The 6,977-nt window shown below is 38.2% G+C and overlaps 1 long non-coding RNA gene across 1 annotated transcript in view; it reads left to right on the top strand.

The window, feature by feature from the left end:
- LOC107101515 overlaps positions 1–6,977 on the top strand; it is a 16,209-nt gene that overhangs the window by 5,192 nt on the left and 4,040 nt on the right. The window contains exon 3 of the long non-coding RNA XR_001482082.1: positions 1,464–1,496. This is a non-coding gene — a long non-coding RNA (uncharacterized LOC107101515). The remainder of the gene's footprint in view (positions 1–1,463; positions 1,497–6,977) is intronic.

Consider the following 6,977-nt stretch of genomic DNA (forward strand, 5'->3'; position numbering starts at 1 on the left):
CAACACGTTAACATGAAACAAAATTAGTTTTGCAGGTTCCAGAGCAGCCTAATGTCAAAGTATGAAATAGTAAAAATAGATACAAAGAAGTTGAAATATAAATGTTAAATGAGCAACATAAAAAATGCATATTTAAGAAAGTATATAAAATAAAAAATATATATGGAATTCTTGAACATTACAACAGTAATGTAAATAAAAATAAGGCATTCTGAGGCTTTTTGAACTACCGTGGTGACTCTTTATGTAAGGGATGCTTACCACAGAAAAAGTTATTATAATTATGAAAAACATTAAGCGGATGTTTTATTTTGTTTTTGTACACGACTTCCTCTCACACTCTGTGACATCTTGCTTCAAAATATAAAATATCTCACTATCATCTACAACTTTAACTGTTCTCCACCTTCATGTGTAGCTTGATGTGCTCCTATTCCAGTAATGGCCATGAACCTGTTTGTGGCAGTTACCATAGTGACAGTGCATGTTAAAGCGAAGCACATATGCCCAAACCCTCGAGTGACTGTTTTATTAACCAGTCACACTATTAACGGCTCTGCAAATATAAAACACCTTGTAGTTTTGTGGGAGACCTATGTCATCTACCTTGAGTCATTTTCAGTGTAATCTATTTTTATTTTATCATAATTTAAGGAAAAATATAATTAAATCTAGCAAATACCGAAGACATGACCTAGGTGTCCTCAATGGTATTTATGGCCCTGACTGCAATGGAGGATAGTCTACAGCAGGGGTACGGTACATCCGGGACCAGGCTGCACATGATATAAATTAGCCAATGAGCTGTTTCATTCTGTGTCGCTGCTGCTAGCTACTTTTAAACACAGCAGGCAAATCTGCAGCAAGCTGGGCGATTTCCCTCTATTCATATTTCAAAAGTGTAATGGAGTAAAAACAAAATACGTCTGTTGGTCTAGATCTCTAATTTATTTTTTGGTCATTTGCAGGTTTGAACTTTTCTCAGTATTTCTCAGTATTTCTCTATAATGAAAAGAACAAATTAAATTCTGTCTGCTTTAAAGTATTGAACTCCCCCGTTTGTATGGTAGTGTGTTCTATGTTATAGTTTCCCACAAGTTTGATTCAATGAAATATCTCCATGCTTACTATTTTTTAACAAACCTCAGTACACTGAACTTCTAAATCTGCTTGAGATTCTGGCAAATCTTCTGCCCAGAATCTGATTAAATATGTACCCGTTTTTCTTTAAGCCCCTTTCAGTGGTTTCTGCACGGCCCTGCCACAGACCAGTGTTTGAAGCTCACAACCAATTTTACTTTTTATATTCTTGTAGAGAAAAATGATTTGTCCAGCTGATAAGGGTTCAATGTAAACCTGATTTCTCTGTTAATTTATTTCATTCTTATTGACAGTTTTCTCATTCTTCTATTTGAACAACCAACAGATTATTCTAGTCATTAATTGTTTGTTTCTCTTTGTAGTGATTTGCACACTCTGCTGTGGATATGCTGAAGGTAAGATAATGATTTCTATTTTCTCTGTTTTCCTTCTCAGCAGATCATACTTGAATTCATAATCTATGTACTGTTGTTTTCTCACCACAGTATGTTTATTAAAGATAAAATTGTTCTAAAATTAGTTTCACTTTAAATGTTTTTTTCTGTAAACACAGCTTCCAGGGAGAAGAAAATAACTGTGCAATTAATTTTGTATGATTCCCCCCCCACCCCCCCCAGTGCTGTGCAAGATCAGCTTAAACAAGAACTACTTCAAAGTTTAGGTCACAGTGGATGACAATTCCCTTACCTTACAAGAGGGACCTGGCAAGATAGCAATTGAGTGACTGCAATGCTTGAACAGAATGGAGACCCTGTAATTCAGCAAACAGAAATAGAAAGTGTTCAAAGAATTTATTTTAAGATGAATATGTGTGTCAGGAACAAAAATCACTGGATTCACTGTGGAGGAGAACAGGATTAGTGCCCAAGAACAACTCAGTTATGCTAAAGGTGCTCAGAATGAAAGCCAACAACCTTATAAGAAGCCGAGAGGCTGTGCTGGCTCTGATGATCTATCCTAATGCTACGTTCACACCAAACGCAGCAGGAGCAGCAAAAACACGTCTGCTGCTTAATTTTTGATGCTTGTACAAGTTTAGTTCTGACGCGCAGCAGGAGCTACCGTATCCTTTCTTTGCCTGTCAGCTATATTTGCTGTGATCAGTAGGAATAAAGTAGTTTTAATATTTTTTTAAGTGGGAAAGTCCACCTTAAAACTTCAACAGTGCAGCCAGTTCATCCAGATTACCATCCTGCCTTCAAATATTATTTCTGTCGGATCCACTTTGACCCCCACACACCGGCGGTGCACTAACAGTAGGAATCCCATTCAATAGCAGCCAGAGACTGCTGTTGAATGGGATTCATGTATGTAATCCAAACTGGAGGCACCAGGATAATAAAAGTGAACATGTTTTGCAGCATGTTTCAGCATTTTAAGTTAATTTAGGCATTAAAAAAACTGTTTCAGAAGAGTGATCATAGCGCGCTGTATCATCAGCAATGTGTCTGTCTCCCTGCCAGCTCCCAGATCAGCTTCTCTGATTGGTTGATGTGGTGAGTTGAGCAGCAAAAGATACATTCTTCCATCTCAAGCAGCAGCTGCGTTGGTGCCGCGTCGCGTGTATCAGACGCTTAAACACTCCTGACACGCTGCTTCAGCTGCTCAGACGCGCGGCTGGACGTTTTGCTGCGCCTTGACGCACGTCAACCGTTGACTTTGCATGTGAACTAGCTGCTCCTGCTGCCTCTGCTGCTTTTGGTGTGAACGCAGCATTAGTCTCTAGGCTCAATTTGAATAATTCAGATCAATGATTGACTGATCTACAAGTTGACAGCACTAGGCAAGGCTAAGGCTAATGCAGCAGTCATAGTCAGTCCAGAGTCTGCACCCACAATAGAGCTTTCAAGAATCTGGCGGTTACCCACTGGGAGAGCCCATGGTGCTCCTCCCAGGTGCAGCAACTTCCAGTAATTGGAGCTGCTGCAGGTGTAACTCCTCAGACCAGTTGCCACTGCAGCAGAGGGAACAGAGAGTCATGAGAAAGCAGACTGTAGCTTTACAGGCAGGGGCAAAAATAGTCACTACAAGTAGTGAAGTCATCTAATATTGATCAAACCATTTTACTGCTGACAACTGATTAATGTATAAGGGCCACCATGCAGTGCCACCAAGGGGCCCTCAAGGACCACCATAGGTCCCCTCAGTATTTTCTGAAAAAAGCACAACTCACCACTGTGCTAAGTTTGAATTTATTTTTCTTTTTTAATGACACCTGCATTTATAGAGATTCAAAATTACAATATCTAAAAGAAAACTAGAAATGAAATGAATAAATTAAAATATTTGTATTATCATCTTTAAAATGTAGGTGAAAGCTGACCCCTGCTGTTCAAAGGTCAGTATTGGTAGCCCTTCCAATGACCCAGTACCCAAAAAGTAGCTCTAAGCCTTAAAAATGTTGGTGACCCTGATTTAAAGTGCTCAACAAGTTCCCTTTTGAACCTGGGATATATTGCATCCATTTAAATAAAAAAATGTTAAATTAATCTCTCTAAAATATCAAAGAGATAACAAGTCTATCCATCACAAATATTTGTTAATTAGTACTATAAACCTTTCTTTGTATGTCTATTTTCAGGAATCTTCATTTCAAGGTTTTCTTAGTTGAGACTGAAATAATTCTCATTATTCATTTGTTTGCTTGAGAAGTCATGTTTGTGATTTCAAGGCTTAGGAACTAATATAATAAATTGAAACGAAAAGGAGTACAGAACACCTTTTCCAAAATAATGAAATGGCCCAGAATAGCTGATAGTTATTAGGCTCCAGACTGTCACATAATCTCCAGCAGCCGGTTCTGATATTCTGGTGTTTATTTTGGGTTGGGCTAAAGAAAACATTAATTATACATTTCTAACCAAACCCTGTCCAGTTAAACAGTTGGTTTTCCACTGTTTATTACATAATTATTCCTAATCTTTATCATCTATCGCTGAGCCGATGTCTTTATTCCGATTTTTGTCATGGATTTGGTTTGTTGAAAGCCTTGATACAAAATTGCTACAGTTTTCATCACAGTGATATTAGTGTTGTAGGCCGTTTAAAAGCAATGTAAAATTCTGCATTTAATTTCTTGAGGATTTATCTGTACTGATTCTTATATTGGTTTTTCATTTTAAAAATATTCAGATTATTTAACCCGTATTTTATCTTAAGAGTTTGAAAATCAGCCATCAGCCCTTAATGATTCAATGCGAAATAGGAAGCAGGTCCTTTTGATGTCCATTCTTAAACTCTTGGATCATACATTGTCAGACAAACTTGCCTCCACTTCCTCACTGCCTCAGTCGTATCTAGACCCACAGCTAGTTGGTGATTGTCCCTCTTGCGTTGTGGCGTGGAATAAGATAGCGGAGACCACGCTTCAAAATTGAGCATAAATCAAAGATGTCTGCATCATACCTGCGACAAGCTCACTGCGACACATTGCTGCAGGAGTATAACCAGCCCTGAGGCCTTGTTCATCGTGGAGATCTGGGCCTTTAGCCTGGGTCTCCATGGTGGTTTCCTCTTCCAATGTGAATCCCCGGGCAGCTTTACGGAAAAGAAAGAGAAATCCTCTGTGCTGTGGTTTTTATATGTTCCCAGTTCTGCGGGGGGCCAAGGCACACCTCACAGGAGGGGTCCGGTGTAGCCAGTGTGCTGAAAGGGGGTTGAAGAGCAGAGAAGAGAGGTTTCACAGCAGTTTTATGAGCAAAACTGCTTTTTATATCACGTATGGCACAGAGAGTCCTTCTAATATTGCTTCAAGTCTGACTTTGGCAGATCAAATAAGTTTAATCCAGATAAACCAGCTTGGGTATGAAATTATTAAGTCATTTAACTATTGGTAAATCTTTAGTTGAGATTTAAGATTGATATTAGGTGATACTGGCAACAGGTCAATTTGTCTTCTTTCCCTTTTGAAATTACAGTAATGGTAGCTTTTCTCTATGACAAGGGAACCTCAGCTCCTTTGAAAACTCAGTTATATACTGCATTCAATCTAGAAGTTACTTGCTCCCTTGTTCTAATCACAAGTAAAACCATGTGTGCCAGCACCCTTATCTTGTTTTAGCCTTCTAATAGCTTAATTATTATAATCATATATTATAATCAGAGGCAAGGAAGGGTGGTTCATGCTGAGGTTAATATTTTTCACATATTAGATTACATTTACAAGTTCACTTTAAATGATTTGCCTTTAGAATTTGCACAGATTGGTTATATGAACAAAGCTAGACAAACAACATTTTAATTTCCTAATTTCAGGTGGATTAGAATTAGCCAACAGTTGACGTCACCATCGGACATGGTCAGAGTAGTCTAGTAAAATATGACTAAACCATGTTTATCTGCATTTTAGTTCTTTTTTTCTTTAGATTATGCACTATATACTACATAGTGTTGTTTGATTGATCTCACAGTGGAGAAATTTACTTACACAAATGGAAAACATTCAACTTAAATAGACCAAATATATTTTTTAAATCCAAAGTTAGCTCCCGGAAATAGCATTGGATGCCATTTCCAGGACAGATCATTCCCAGACAAGTCACAAAACTGAAAGGATTTTAATGCATTTATTTTCTCAGGAAATACAGAATTAACATTTAACACATCATAGTTTAGAACGCTTACTATTTTTAAGAAAAGAAAAACGTAATTTAGGTATTTTTTACAAATTAAAATTGAGGGAAACCTGGATGTATATCTACTTTTGCATGCGCGAATGAGCTGATGGTTTGGATCGTGCTACCGGCACGGATCAGATAGTGACAAGCACTTTACATTGAGCGGAACTGTTGACCGCCCCAAGATGGTGCCACCAAATCATGTCAGCCCCAAAGGGGAAAGCTGTCTATGCAGGGTTTACTCTTATGTATGTTTATGCCCTTCCCCGTTGGACAAGATGCTGTCAGTGAAAGGGAAGGTGCATCTCTTAGCAAAAGATGTTGGTAATACTGAATGACAACATCAACTATGCTAGGTGGGCGTGGGCCGTTTTTATTGTTTAACCTTGTAAATTATGTTAATAAGATATCATGGCTCGACAGGTCTGTCAGTGTTTCCACATAGAGTCCAGGTTTTCCAGCCCAAACATCTGTTAAAAATCACCACAGCACACAAAATCCGCCCTATTTATTTATGTTATATTTACTGTGTGAACATGAACACACTTCAGTACAACTTAATTCAACACTACAAGTCAAAATGCTACAATTCAACAAAATCTGACCATAGTTGTTCTCCATAAACAACTCCGACCCAGCCACTACATACATCAGACCCAGTGAGGGTCATGGACACATCACATACCGGTACTATCATGTTTGCAGATGGATTCATAACCACCTAGACTACTCCTCTTCTTACATTTAGAAGACAAACTACGATCAGTGTCCACACAAAAATATGCTAAGCTTATTTTTAAATAACTAAAATAATTACATTTATTACGGTTGATTTTGAATTCTTACCTTTAATGCTCATTAGATTGTTGGCTGCAACATTGAACATCTGAGTGATCAGAACTTTTACTCTGGTGAACTATAATACAGTCCACTGTGATTTGTGATCAGCACATGTTGGAATGAAATCTCCCCAATAACTGCTGAGGAGTACAGAATGTTGCTGAGGTCCATCCATTCCGTGTAAGTTCAGTTTGAACATCCATCAAACTTGACAGGATCATGCATTTTACGGAGTCATATTTAAAGTAGAATTCCGGTTTTTAACACTTTTAGCCCATTTTCTGTAGTGTCCAGGATGAAATCGAATGATCGACACCAAAATTTTGACAATTGGTCCTGTCTCTGATATTTGGCTCATGCAGAATCCCCCCCCCCCTGGCTGCTTCAGAATGGCTTCCATAGTGCATGTCCGATAATGTC

Source organism: Cyprinodon variegatus, unplaced genomic scaffold, assembly GCF_000732505.1.
Source record: "Cyprinodon variegatus isolate N-32 unplaced genomic scaffold, C_variegatus-1.0 Scaffold1107, whole genome shotgun sequence".
Taxonomy (NCBI): Eukaryota; Metazoa; Chordata; class Actinopteri; order Cyprinodontiformes; family Cyprinodontidae; genus Cyprinodon; species Cyprinodon variegatus.